Here is a 13,859-nt window from a genome sequence, read left to right as displayed (position 1 = left end):
GCTGCCCGTGTCAGTACGTCTTTTCTGGTGGTGGTCTGAAATCCTTAGCTGGGCTGAAGCAGAATCTTGACCTATTTCTGCTTTTAATAGGCAATGGAAGCCACTTCTGCCAGCAACAGCTTGTTCCTAGCAAAAGGTGGTAAAAGATTTGCGCCTTATGCAATGGCCTGAAACATCAGGAAGTCCTCAGGGCTTCCCTGGTGCAGCGGTGCAGTGGACCATGTCACTGCTTCTTCAAGAAATGGATTTAGATCGCTCTGTTGACTATGGTTGGGTCATGATCATTTACTAGTTGTCCGACAACCGACTAGTCGATTCATGAGTACGAGTCATGATTCATTATTCGACAATTTTATCTATATTCATTTGTATATATTTTACTTCGTCTTGATAGTTTAGCTGTGATACTTAAAAAAATGTAAAAGTGTAAAATTAAAAAATGCAGCCTGCTGATAGCATTCTGTGCTTTTGCTGTTAGACAGTTTGCAAGGTAAAAGCATTGCTACAGTAGTACACACGTCGACAGATGTCTTGTTCCTTGCATCATCTCTTTTCTTTTTTTTTTTTTTCTTTTTTGAGCATCTTGCTGCTAGCCTTGCATTTTTAAGATGCCAAATCACGTTAAATACAGTCCAACTTTGAAAATCATGCTTTCAGACCGCTTGCGTTCCGTTTAATTCTGTGGGGCTCCATCTAGTTGTTTTTGAAAAAAAAAAACGTCATATGTAAACACCCCACTAAGAAACATGTCCAATCGTGGTCAGGCGAACCTGAAACCAGCCTATGGCTTCCTTAGACAGATTAGTCAGTTCGTAGTTCTGCAAACCCACTGTCTAGTCAAGTTTGAAAATGTGTTGTTTTGCACATTGCTACTTGAGGATGGTTTGAGATAAGGTTGTCATGATACCAAATGTTCAGTAGTCGGTACAGATACCAGTAAAGTTTCACAATTCTTGATACCAATTTCGATACCACAAAAAAAGGTCAGATGCTATTGACCACATTCCTTTAGCCTATTTAACAAAGTTGAACGTATCAATGCAAATAATAAATTAAAACAATTGCATGTTTCCTTGGAGTTTCTCAATTAAGTGAACATTGCTTAAATTTTTTCTTTTTTTAAGTAGGACCCTATGAAATCAGTTTTTTTTTTCCCTAAATTGTTTTTCCCCATATCTGTTTTCCATTCCATGTTTTAAAGTTTAATTAATTTCATCTTCAAAATAGTGTCTAAGCAAATGAATTAATAAAACTTTAATCAAATAAAAATAGAACAATTACTATTCAATATAAAATTGCATTTTTAATCAAATTAAGTGCTTTAGTAAGTATTTATCAGTATAATCCAAAACACAAATTTTTTTATTTTTATTTTTTTTGTCAAATAAAGTGCTGCACAGCAAAGCATAACAATTTAAATGAAAACATTTAAAACTTCTATGTAGTACAGCAAAACTCTTGCTTGTGATATTTTGCTTAAATGTAAATATGATTATTATTCAAAAAATACTACACTGTACTAGACAGTAGTTATTTATTTATTTTGCAGTTTCTTCAATCCTCCTATCAAGCTTTTATTTTGATGTGAAAGCTTTTCCGTTCTGTGTTTTTGACAATAGTTTCGATATGTGTTCTCTTCTGTCATCTACTATTACGAGGAACGGAACACCCAAGGAGACTTTTCCTCTGTTGCATTCGCATTCACAAAAGGAACCACCGTAGTGACGTCATCTAGTACTGACAATTTTTTTCTGACGTTATTTGCATGCACGTTTCAGTAGCAACAAAAATCAACAACACCGACGGAGGACGCCAGGATCGGAGCTACACTTTTGTTTGTTTAGGGTTTTTTTTTTTATACAAACTGTGGCTGCATCGGAAAATGTAGGCAGCTGGCTTATCAGTTAATGGTTTAAACAAAAGTGTTTTTGGATGAATGGCTGCATCGGAAAACGTCGGCAGCTGGCTTATCAGTTAATGGTTTAAACAACAGTGTTTTTGGATGAATGGAACTGTCTGAACAGTTTAAAAAGCACCTTATTTCATCCTACCTTCATCTATCCAGCCTCCGAAGGCAGCATTTACCAGTTTTTGGATGCAGCTTGTGTCTTCATGTTACAGAAAAAGCTCTTTTTTAATCCACAGATCCCACGTTGAAATCAGTTTATCAACACAATCTTTTACAATAAAGGCTTTTATGACTCAGCATAAATTACTGCACTGAAATACTCGTTGACTTAAAAAAGACGTCTTGATGCAAGTTAACCACGCAGTAACAGGCACGCAGTACTTCCCTCATGTAAACTAGATTTAATGATGGTTTAGTGTACAATAAAGTTCAATTACCCACTCTCGATAAACATCTGATTATTTTTATCCGTCATCCCAGGAAAAAGTTGATGCAGTAATCCAGAATTCTGTCTCTGTTTCTTCCGATGAAGTCACACACACACATAAACACTAGGGGTGTAACGGTACACAGAAATCATGGTTCAGTACGTACCTCGGTTTTGGGGTCACGGTTCGATACGTGTTCCGTACAACAGGAAATAGCAACAAATCCCAAATGCTAGGTTTCTTTTCATTTATTTTGAACAGACAGTAGTGCAAATTACCATTTGTTCCACCTAGCGTCCTTTAGTCCCCCCTGAGGTAGTTGGTACAGTACAACCTCCTGTAGTGTATTAAGCACTAAGCAGTAAACCGAATGCACTCTTGCATAGGCCATATTTTTTTGTAGGGCTGATAAAAAACAAAAGGTATTTGGTCACAATCAGCTACAAAACTGAAAAGCATCTCTTGTGTTATAAAAGTACAAAATAAATAGAATAATGAAAAATAAACTTGTGCATTAGGAGAAGCCATTCTTGGCTGTCTCTCGTTTGGAAGGATACGTCATCGAGGCTGTCTCATTTCAGAAAAGCGAGTAGGACACTTCGAATGCGACCTTCTTTCACAGGAATTCGGATGATGCATGAGGTGTATCCTTCGTGGGCACTCATAACCCACAATTCTTTGCTTCAACGGAAATGTAAAAAAAAAATTACGCCAATTTGCCCGTAAATATGATGTTCAATGCAAGGAATGTTAATTCCCAAGTTGAAGTACCTCAGTAGATGGGTGCAGAGTATATAATGTATAATTATATTAATATATAATTAAAATAAAGTATTAGACTAAAAGTACACCTGTAAAATCTATTGTTTTTTCTCTTTACATCATTATAACTCTCCTAAAATGTACTTCATACATTCCCTTCCAGAGGGACTTTGTTCCCTTCTCACGCTTGTTAAAGAGTGGCGTGCTGTCAAAGCAACCATGTTACGTTCTGTTTCCGTTTGTCCTACGAAGGCCATCTCGTTTAAATGAGACTTGTTTAAAGGAGGACACTCGGTATACTGCAGCCTTCAAAGGACGTGTCCTACCTAGCATGCAGCCTTCGAAACGAGACACAGCCCTTGTTTTGGGTTGGTGCATAGATGGTCTCTTCTTCTTCTGCTCTTTTTCCTGTTGTGGCGGTTAGCAAATAGTGTTGCATTACCGCGCGCGCCCCCTTCTGGATTGGAGTGTGGATTGCCTGTGACTGACTGTATTCTTCGTCTGACTGCATGCACCGAACCGTGACGTCAGTACCATGACGGTTCGGGGCAAATACATGTACCGTTACACCCCTAATAAACACATATGTGAAACGGGTTATTCTCTTTGGATACTTTGTTTGTTATATGTTATTTCTGTTCCTCTGTGTTACTAATTAAATTAGTTTACTAATGGTGGCTATGGAGCTCCTCTCCTTTCTCAATGCAGGTTTTTGACCAATCACAGGCTGCAGCACCTCCCACAGTTCCTGTATGCCCCAAAAGTATCTACCCTGGAGTAGGAGCTAAAAATGTCCCCTAAAACGGCTTCGAGGAACCATAGTTCCTTAGGTGAGAAAGTGACGAAAAGCACTAGACCTGGGGAAAAGTACCTAAAACGGGCTTAAGTACTGCCAGTGGGATAGGCCATTTTGAGTAAGATAAACCTTATTTTGCCAATCAAAGATGCTGATGATGATTTGGGTGCCTGTTTTGGTGCTCTGTGGGGACCAGGCAGTGGAGAACTCTGATGATCTAACCAAAGTTTCATAAGACGTGAAACTCAAATATAAGTTAGTCTTAGCATTAGTTAGGACAAAACCCATGAGAAAAGAAGAGTATTCTACTAGAGCGGGGTGTGTGTGTGTGTGTGTGTGTGTGTGTATGCGCGCTTGCATGTGTGTGTTTGTATGTGTTTAGTGAGATGTCCACACGTTATTTATCTTTGGTAATACTCGTTGATCTCCTCTCTTCAAATCTTTATCTGGGATGATGAGACCTCCTGCCTCGGGCTTTGACTTAATCAAACTTCAGTGGCTCAGCTCAACTCACAGACAAAAATCAGCTGTCCCTTTCAATAACTCTGCTCTGCTTGGGCAAAATTTTGCATGAATGTGCAGCACTTATGATTTAGACGGATTTGGTTTGTGTCTTCAGATAGTGTTAGAGTATAACTGTATTATAAATAGCAGCAGTACTTGAGAACAGCACGGTCAAAGCTCATTGTTAAAGTTTTGAAATAAGACCAAGCCAAGCTGGAGTAATAAAATCTCTCTCTGCTGTTAATCAAGGCACATGGATGCTGGAATGCTGCCCAAATCTCTCTCAGATTTGTTTTGTCATGAACGTTTCCAGCATGTTCTCATTTTCAAATTTTTTTTTTTACTCTTTTGGATATAAATTTAGACTTGGGTGAGATTCTTTCTGAATGACCACATGCTAATTTTTTAACAGCAGATAGATACAAGTTCTAAAACAGCTTGGATTGTGACAATTGGCTGATACACATTACTCTCCATTTTTAAGTCTATGAAACCACAAGTACAATCCAAGAATTATCCATTCATGGTGCATGGCAAATTATTGGTAAGGTAATGGTAATTGGGAACTGGGGACCAGGGGGTGACCCAGAGAATTTGTTTTCTTACTTTGCCCTTAAGCAAGACACTTAACTCCAGATTACTGCATGAGGCCTGGCTGTCCTTTCAGAGTTTAATGATTTTTTGGAGAAAAGGCAGCTGCTAACTGGTGGGCATTTAACATGGATAATTTAATAATGCTGTTTTTAAATTGGACTGAAATTGCATACTGAAGTCCACAGTGACATAAGTCCCCTGTTAATTTAGGTTGCATTTTACCAATGAAAAAAAAAATTGGACTTGACACAAAATGGACTAACTGTCAGTATGGCTCTGGCTGAGCTCCCAAAAAGCATCATGTAACCTCTAAATAACCTATTATTGATGCACTTAAGTTGTTTTTCTCTGGCTCTACACTAAGTAATCTCTGCTAAAGTAATGTAAAACATATCTGCCTCGTGAAAACTTTTAAACATGGACTTTTTTGATAAAGATGTTGGAAAAACAAAAGGATGGATGGTCTAGTTGTTGGCCCCTTTCTCTCCAATAGCCTCGGCGTGAACCCTGAGGAGCTATAGTTGACCAGCTGGCCAGGGTTCTTATCAGGGCTTGCGCTTTAAAAGCGGTTGAAGAATGTTGGCAGGACGCCACCCATATTCTGCTCACTACAGACCTTGGGTTCACAAGGAACATGTTTGAAGAAACATTCTTCTGTTGAAATGGTGATCTCGGGTCAGGTTTCCTGGTCCGCAGCACTAGTCGAACCATACTGATGCATTTTCATTGATCCATACACAATATACTTTGTGGTGTTTGATCAAATGTCCATTCTGCTTGAATTTATTATGTTTTTTAAACCATCATGTTGAGACTGTTTTTGTGGCCCAAAAACCCCCAAAGATGTCTGTGTAAATATAATAACATAAGTAAGTCTTGTAATCTATTCGTCTGACCTTATCAAAACTCTACCCTTCTGTTTTGCATGCACTTTTCAGAAATAGTAACATTGATTGGGTTTGGGGTCAGCAAAAATAAATTCATGTTTGGGATCCGAGGTCTCTGAGACCCAACATAGGAGAACATAAGCACTGTAACATTTATGGAGGATGTTTGAACCATATTATCAAGTTGAAATTTTGTTTAATTATTTGTTATAAGAAGTTACAAATTATAGTCATATTTCTTATGTTATGAAGTGTCAGCCTGATACTTCAATTTTAAGTATGCTTTTCAAGCTATTAAATTGCCGTTGGGGTCTCTCTGACCCCAAACAGAAGCAGAACATAAAGAGTTAAAAAGACCTTCAAATGAATGTAAAATGTAAACGGAAATGCTTTAAAACCAGATCTTGGATCTTTTGCAGTGAGCATAGGAATTCACCCAAATCCAGGCGTTTTCATTGAGAAGCTTTCAGATTCTGTCCAGTGGACACACAGATGAGATTTGTGTCCATGACTGACCAGGTGATCGTCTTATGGCTGTCACTTTGAATTCAGAAAGGAGTGGTATAAATTCTGTCAGTGCTTTGTAAATATTGGATTTTTTAATAATTGCTATTTTCACAGTCTTGGGCTGTTCATTATTGCTTTAGCCGTATGAAAGGCGTATAACAAATACAGGTAGCGCTCTTTAATTCTCCAAATTAAGAGGCTGCTCTACACGAGCATAACTAATTCACATTGCCCTGAAGGGGATTTGAAAATTGAAGATAATTTTACAATATTAAACATGGCTGTTATTAGAATAATTTGTCTTATTTTATTTTTTATTCATATTACTATCTGGTGATACCAGCACTTAGACTACCGCATTTCTTTCTTGCATTGTGTCTTTACCAGGCACAACACAATACGTTTCCAGTATCAAGTAATTTGTCTGTCCGCAATGAAAGCGCAAAAATGCTGCACAACGGGACTCAGTTATAGCCAATCAGAACATATTTGATGCTTAATATACAGTTTGTTTTTTTTTTAGCAGGATTTTAGACCAATGAGATTTCACTGTGGGCAGGGCTACACTACAGATACGTAGCAATCAACAATGTTGTGTCGCTTGTCATGGCTCGCTAGGACAAAAACATAGGCTACGTCCACACTTATGGAGTTTTCGTTTGAAAATGCATCTTTTTTGCTACGTTTTAGCCTTCAGTCCACTCTGAGATGTGGTTTTTGACACTGAAAACTGAGCTTTTTGAAAACTGTCTCCCAAGTGGATACATTTGAAGACGCCGTCTGTGTTGTAGTGTGGACTGAAAAACAGAGACATTGGGAAACGATGACGTATTTGTTGTCATGTGATCTATTCAACCCAAAACAATCAATATGGCAGCCCATGTTATAGCGGCATTGGTGTGCATGATATCCACATTGATAGCGTTGTTAAAGATAAATGTTACTTTGCACAACCATAACATAGCATTCCTTCAAAGGCAATGGGAAGTTTACTCGAAATTGGTGTCCGTTGGCAAAACACCAGGATAATTGCCATTTTAGGCCCTATATGGAACGGCGATTTTCCGCATGCGCAGTAAGGGGACTTAAGCGTTTTCATACGTTTCAGTGTAGACAAACAACTTTTGAAAACATTTTAAAATGACAGTGTGAACGGAGAACTTTATGAAAATAAAAACACTGTTTTCAAATTAATGTGGATGTAGCCTTAGATTTACATGGAAGGGATTTTTTCATTTTTATCGCGTCTGGTTAGGACACCATGTTACATCCAATACTGTGGCCTCTCTTTATGCAAAGCAAAATAGGAACAGAGCCAGAAGGAAAGACAGCCAGACAGGGAGAGAATAAGGTGCATAGGTAGAAAGTGAAATAGATGGAGAGGCTGATAAAGAGAGACAGACTGACCAAGAAAATAAGGAGACGCCATGGAGACATAAAGAGCAAGATAGGAGATTTGTGGAGCGCATGGTGCTGTCAGTAAGGCTGGCTAGAGCTTGTCTCTCATTCCCACGCAGCAGATTGGAGGAGCAGATTGCACTCTGAGATGCCGTGAGATTTGGGCAGCTTCCGATGGGGGATTTGTAGAGATTTGGTTTGAAATCTGCCCATAATGAATGTTAAGTGAAAATCGCCTCCATCGTCATCTCCGCATTGTTTTCTCTGAGCATTTCTTCTGTTAATTTTGGCTTCGTGTCTAAGTGTCACAGTCTTGAGATGACTGTGTAAAGCTTCATTAACTGTATCTGCGGACCAGATAATTAATTAATGAAAAGATTTGAGTCTGACATTTTAACAGGCCTGTGTGGAGACAACAGTTGAGAACATGACCTCCAAAATTTGGCAGTTTCTGTTGAGCTTTTTTGTGATTGAATCTGCTTATTTGATTTATCTGTTGAGTACTCAAAATGACTAAAATGCCCATCCCTGAATTAGAAAATTGCATCTAATATCCAGAATTGTGCAATTGTGGTCCTTGCTGCTGTTCACCACTAATTTAATTTTGGTCATCTTTGCTCTTAGGTCAGTTGTGGAATGTCTGAGCTTCATTAAGCAATCCAGCAATTTAGCAGATTCTTGCCTCTCCTTGATCACTTGACTGCAGTCCTGCTGTCTGATTGGATCTGCTTTTGAGGTAAGAACATATTGGAAGACGTTTAATGAACTGGTGTAAGAACCATAGACCCCCAGATTTGCACAGATGGTTTAAGATTCTCCTTGTGCCCTGCTCTGTCATTTGTTTTGTGATGTACTGTTGAGGCCTTTGGAGTATAATGACTTGATTTGCCAGAATATTTAAATATCAATATTCTTGCTGATCTGTACATCTGAGGCAATTGCGTAGGGACAAACATTTAGATTTTTACCATCGAAAACAAATATAATTTAAAAGAAACATTGTAAAATTGATCAAACAATCTGTTTTTGAGTATGAATCAAGTCTCAGGGTAAATAGTCAACAAACATTATAAAAGTCTGAGAGGGTTCAAATGAAATGGGCAATTTTTCAGACAGAGTGAAAAACAGACAGAGTTGACAAAACAGATAAGACAGGAGACTTGACATGAAGATTGGGTAAAAATCTGCTCAAAACATACATCACAGCATGCATAATGCAAGGTGCTTTAGACTCAAGTCTGTACCAGTTTTGGGTAGTAACTAACTAAAAGTTGTGACATTACAAACTTGACTACATTTCTCAATGGCGTGACAGAGGTTCAGTCTACATAATAGTCTAGCTTTTCTATAAACAAGCGACTTTCTCCATCTAGAAGTCATGAAGCATGATCAAACAGTACATAACTGGTTTTTGTCACATTGTATTGCATACATAGCTAATCAGCCAAGCTGACTGAGGCAATAATCAGATGCACTTTCCTAGAATGTCCCCTTTCTCGTATGAAGCGTTGGAAAGAACTGTTTGTTCTAATTAATTGATTTATTTGGTTCATTAGTCCCTGCACAGTGGTCTCTTGGTCCCTTATGTTTTCTTTTTTTATAAGGAAATATTTAGTTATGTGCTTATGTTTATTACTGTTTTTAGTCAGTTATGTAAATTATAATGTGCTTTATTTCATGTAAACGTATCTCTTCAATTTAATGCTATCCCCCTAATTGAGATCAGAATCAGAATGAGCTTTATTGCCAAGTGTTCTCACGTACATAAGGAATTTTTTTTTTTTTTTTGGTGATAGGATAAACAAGTGCACACAGAACATTACAGTGAGACACAGAATATAAAACAAGATAAGAGTATAAATAGACATAAAAATAATAGGACATATAACATAGAATGGCGCATGTACATGTACAAGTGGTAATGTATGTGCAAGGTAGGGGTATGTACAGTTATTGAATTAAATCTGAGTGAATTTAAATATGTACATGAGATATTTATTTACATTATAGCACTACGGTGGAGTCCTGAGGGAGTTTAATTGTTCATGTGGAAAATGGCCTGAAGGTAGAAACTGTTCTTGTGCCTGGATGTCCTGGAGCTCAGTGCTCTGTAGTGCCAGCCAGAGGGCAACAGTTCAAAGAGGGAGTGGGCTGGATGTGTGGGGTCCAGAGTGATTCTACCTGCACATTTCCTCACTCTGGAGACCTTCAGGTCTTGGAGGGTGGGCAGGGGGACACCAATAATCCTCTCAGCAGTCCTGACTGTTTGTTGTAGTTTCCTTCCGTCTGATTTGGTGGCTGAACCAAACCAGACAGTTATAGATGTCCACAGGACAGACTCAATGATGGCCGAGTAGAACTGTGTCAGCAGCTCCTGTGGCAGGTTGAACTTCCTCAACTGGCTAAGGAAGTACAACCTCTGCTTGGCCTTCTTCACAATGGAGTCTATGTGGGTGTCCCACTTCAGGTTCTGAGAGATGATAGAGCCCTGAAACCTGAATGACTCCACTGCTGCTACAGTGCTTTTCAGGATGGTGAGGGGAGTGTGGGGGGATTTATCCTGAAGTTCTCTATCATCTCCACTGTTTTGAGCGTGTTCAGCTCAAGGTTGTTGTGACTGCACCAGACAGCCAGCTGATCAACCTCCCGTCTGTATGAAGACTTGTCACTGTCGCGGATGAGGCCGATGACGTGGTGTCATCTGCAAACTTATGGCGCTTGACAGTGGTGTTTTTTGCAGTGCAGTCATTCGTGTACAGGGAGAAGAGCAGTGGAGAGAGAACGCATCCTTGAGGAGCACCAGTGCTAATAGTGAGGGTCCCGGTTGTTTCCGCAGTCTCACTATCTGCTGCCTGTCTGTCAGAAAGCTGGTGATCCATCGACAGATTGGGGTGGGCATGGAGAGCTGGGTCAGTTTGGTTGAGAGAAGATTAGGCATGATGGTATTGAAGGCTGAACTGAAGTCCACAAATAGGATCCCTGCATAAGTCCCAGGTCTGTCGAGGTGTTGCAGGATATAATGCAGTACCATGTTGACAGCATCATCCACAGACCTGTTTGCTCAGTAAACAAACTGAAGGGGGTCCAGCAGGGGTCTAGTGATGTCCTTCAGGTAGGACAAAACAGTCTCTCAAATGACTTCATGACCACAGATGTGAGAGCGACAGGTCTGTAGTCATTTAGTCCTGTGATTTTGGGTTTTTTGGGGACCGGAAAGATGGTGGAGCGTTTGAAGCAGCAGGGAACTTCACACTGCTCCAGTGATCTATTGAAGATCTGTGTGAAGATGGGGGCCAGTTGGTCAGAGCAGACTTTCAGACAGGCAGGTGAAACACCATCTGGGCCTGAAGCTTTCCTAGTCTTTTGTTTCCAAAAGACCGGCACACATCCTTCTCACAGATGATAAGTGCAGGTTGAATAGCAGGAAGGGAGTTCCAGGAGGTGTTGTTGTGTGCGTGAAGTTAAGATCAGAGCGGGGGAGGGGTGTGAGACTGGGCTTTTCAAACCTGCAGTAAAACACATTCAGTTCATCAGTCATTAGTAGACTCCACAGAGCGAGGGGGAGGTGTCATATACTTGGTAATGCTTTTCAGGCCTTTCCACACAGATTCAGGATTGTTGGCTGAAATCTGGTTTTTCAGCTTTTCAGAGTAGCTTCTTTTAGCCACTCTGATTTCCTTAGTCAATATGTTCCTGGCCTGGTTGTACAATATTTTATCCCCACTTCTGTAAGCCTCCTCTTTGGCATGACAAAGCTGTCTGAGTTTTCCTGTAAACCATGGTTTATCGTTATTGAATAATAAAAATGTCCTAGTAGGGATGCACATATCCTCACTGAAACTGATATATGATGTCACAGTATCTGTGAGCTCATCCAGGTCTGTGGCAGCAGCCTCAAAAACACTCCAATCAGTGCAGTCAAAACAGGCTTGTAGTTCCAGCTCTGCTTCATTGGTCCATCTCTTTACAGTTCTTACTACAGGCTTAGCTGATTTTAGTTTCTGCTTGTAGGTCAGAAGAAGATGAACCAGACATTGATCAGAGAGTCCTAAAGCTGCACATGGGACAGAGAAATATGTATCCTTTACAGTGGTGTGACAGTGGTCCAATATATTTCTGTCTCTGGTGGGGCATGTGATGTGTTGTTTGTATTTTGGCAGTTCACGGGTGAGGTTAGCTTTATTAAAATCTCCCAGAATAATAATAAGTGTGTCCAGGTGTTGTTGCTCTGTGTCTGTGATGTGATTAGCCAGCTGTTGCAAAGCTGTGTTCACACACGCTTGTGGTGGGATATAAACACACACCAGAATAAACGAAGAAAATTCCCACGGCGAGTAGGAAGACTTACAGTTGATGAAGAGCACTTCTAAATTAGGACAGCACATCTTCTTCAATGCTGTTACATCTGTGCACCAACTTTCATTCATGTAAAAGCATGTTCCACCCCGATGCTCGTTTTCCCCGATGATTCCGCAACGCGATCCACTCTGAACAGCTGGAAGCCTGGCAGATGAAACGCAATGTCCGGGATGGCTTCGTTCAGCCAGGTTTCCATGAAACACAGAGCAGCAGAGTTAGAAAAGTCCTTATTTGTTTGAGTGAGCAGAAGCACTTCGTCTGTTTTGTTGGTGAGGGAGCAGACATTCACCAGATGAATACTCTGCAGCGGAGTCCTAAAGCCGCGGTGACTAAGCTTCACGAGTGTGCCGGCTCTCTTCCCTCATGTGAGTCTTTTGGATTGCTTGTAGAGCACCGCAGCACCTCCAACTAAGATGTCTAATAAAACGTCATAATAATAAAACACCGGCAAGAAATTATCAGGTATGCTTTGCCAAATATTCAGCAGTTCATACTTGGTGAAACTGATCGGGAAAGAGTGACAAAAAACATGACAAACAAACAAAATTAACAAAAATGATAGAAAGCTCCACACTGAAGCAGCCATCTGCGGTGCCATCTTCCCTGGATTCCCAGGATCAGTGTTCATTAATTAAAAAAAAAATAATTGTGCTAGAACAATATACAACTATAAAAATGATAAAAACAATAAAAATGATTATATAATGTATAATTGGATGGTAAGATACTGTATTTATAGAGATATTGCCCCATTAAGTGGCTTCAGTGTAGCTAGCTCATTTTTGTTAGAAGCCTTTAGTGTAGTTCATTATTTTGAGCTTGAGTTTAACTACATAAAATTACGAATAGCTTTAGTTTGAAAAGTTACAGCTTCACAGTAGCTTCCCCAACAGTGGTCTGTACCCATGCCCTCTGTCTGCCTAAATATTCCAGAGATCAAGACTCCCCCTGAACAGACATACACTTACTAAAGTGCAGAACTGGGTGCAGGGCTGGTGGTGGCGGGCTCTGTCGACTGGCTGAGGGAAGCAGAAAGCTGGCCAGATGCAGGGCTGCATTTGAACTTGAGCCTAGTTGAAGACTGAACAGCACGGGCGACCTCCAGCGCTTCCACATTTCCGTCTCCCTCAGCCTGTTCGAAACACTGCGGTGCTGCTGCTCTGATCTGACAGCGTATTTTTGTTTTATTTAGATGAGCCATATGGAGCCATTATGTGCTCTATTGTTTAGCTGTTATCACTATTCCCTGTGTAGTTTATCACACTATATGTATTCACACAAAGATGAGTTCAGGTCCCCTAGACTGCCCACAGTGACTGTGGAGATACATCGTAAGATATGAGTAATCTGTTTCAGCTCTGCGCTCAGAGAGAATGAAGATGTCAGAATTATAATTGGGGTCAGATGATCCAGGGTAGATAAAGGATCCTTGGTAAGTCAGCTCTCCTCAGATTCATAAACCATGCCCTAACCAAGTTTTTAGCTATTTGTTAATTGTCTGTCCACATTAAATGTGAAACTGCTGTGCAATGTGCCACAATTATAGATTGTGGACCAATGAGATGTGCTTGGGGCTAAACAGCTCAGATAGAAACCAAGTGATTGACAAAATGTATTCATCACAGTTTGTTTGGAGAAAAAAAAATAAATAAATAAAATAAAATAAAAAAAACTTTAACAAGGAACAGAAAGCTTTTAGCATTTATTGCTTTATC

General features: G+C 39.8%; 1 protein-coding gene across 6 annotated transcripts in view; it reads left to right on the top strand.

Annotated features, from left to right (window-relative positions):
• The window catches only part of LOC127452596 (semaphorin-6D-like), a 206,965-nt gene that overhangs the window by 12,947 nt on the left and 180,159 nt on the right, over positions 1–13,859 (top strand). For all 6 annotated transcript variants that reach the window (XM_051718187.1, XM_051718181.1, XM_051718182.1 and 3 more), the window contains exon 2: positions 8,410–8,521. The gene's annotated coding sequence lies outside the window, so the exon portion shown is untranslated. The remainder of the gene's footprint in view (positions 1–8,409; positions 8,522–13,859) is intronic.

This window comes from Myxocyprinus asiaticus, chromosome 15 (genome assembly GCF_019703515.2).
Source record: "Myxocyprinus asiaticus isolate MX2 ecotype Aquarium Trade chromosome 15, UBuf_Myxa_2, whole genome shotgun sequence".
Lineage (NCBI taxonomy): Eukaryota > Metazoa > Chordata > Actinopteri > Cypriniformes > Catostomidae > Myxocyprinus > Myxocyprinus asiaticus.
Note: the sequence above shows the minus strand (reverse complement) of the source record. Positions and strands in the feature narration are given on the sequence as shown.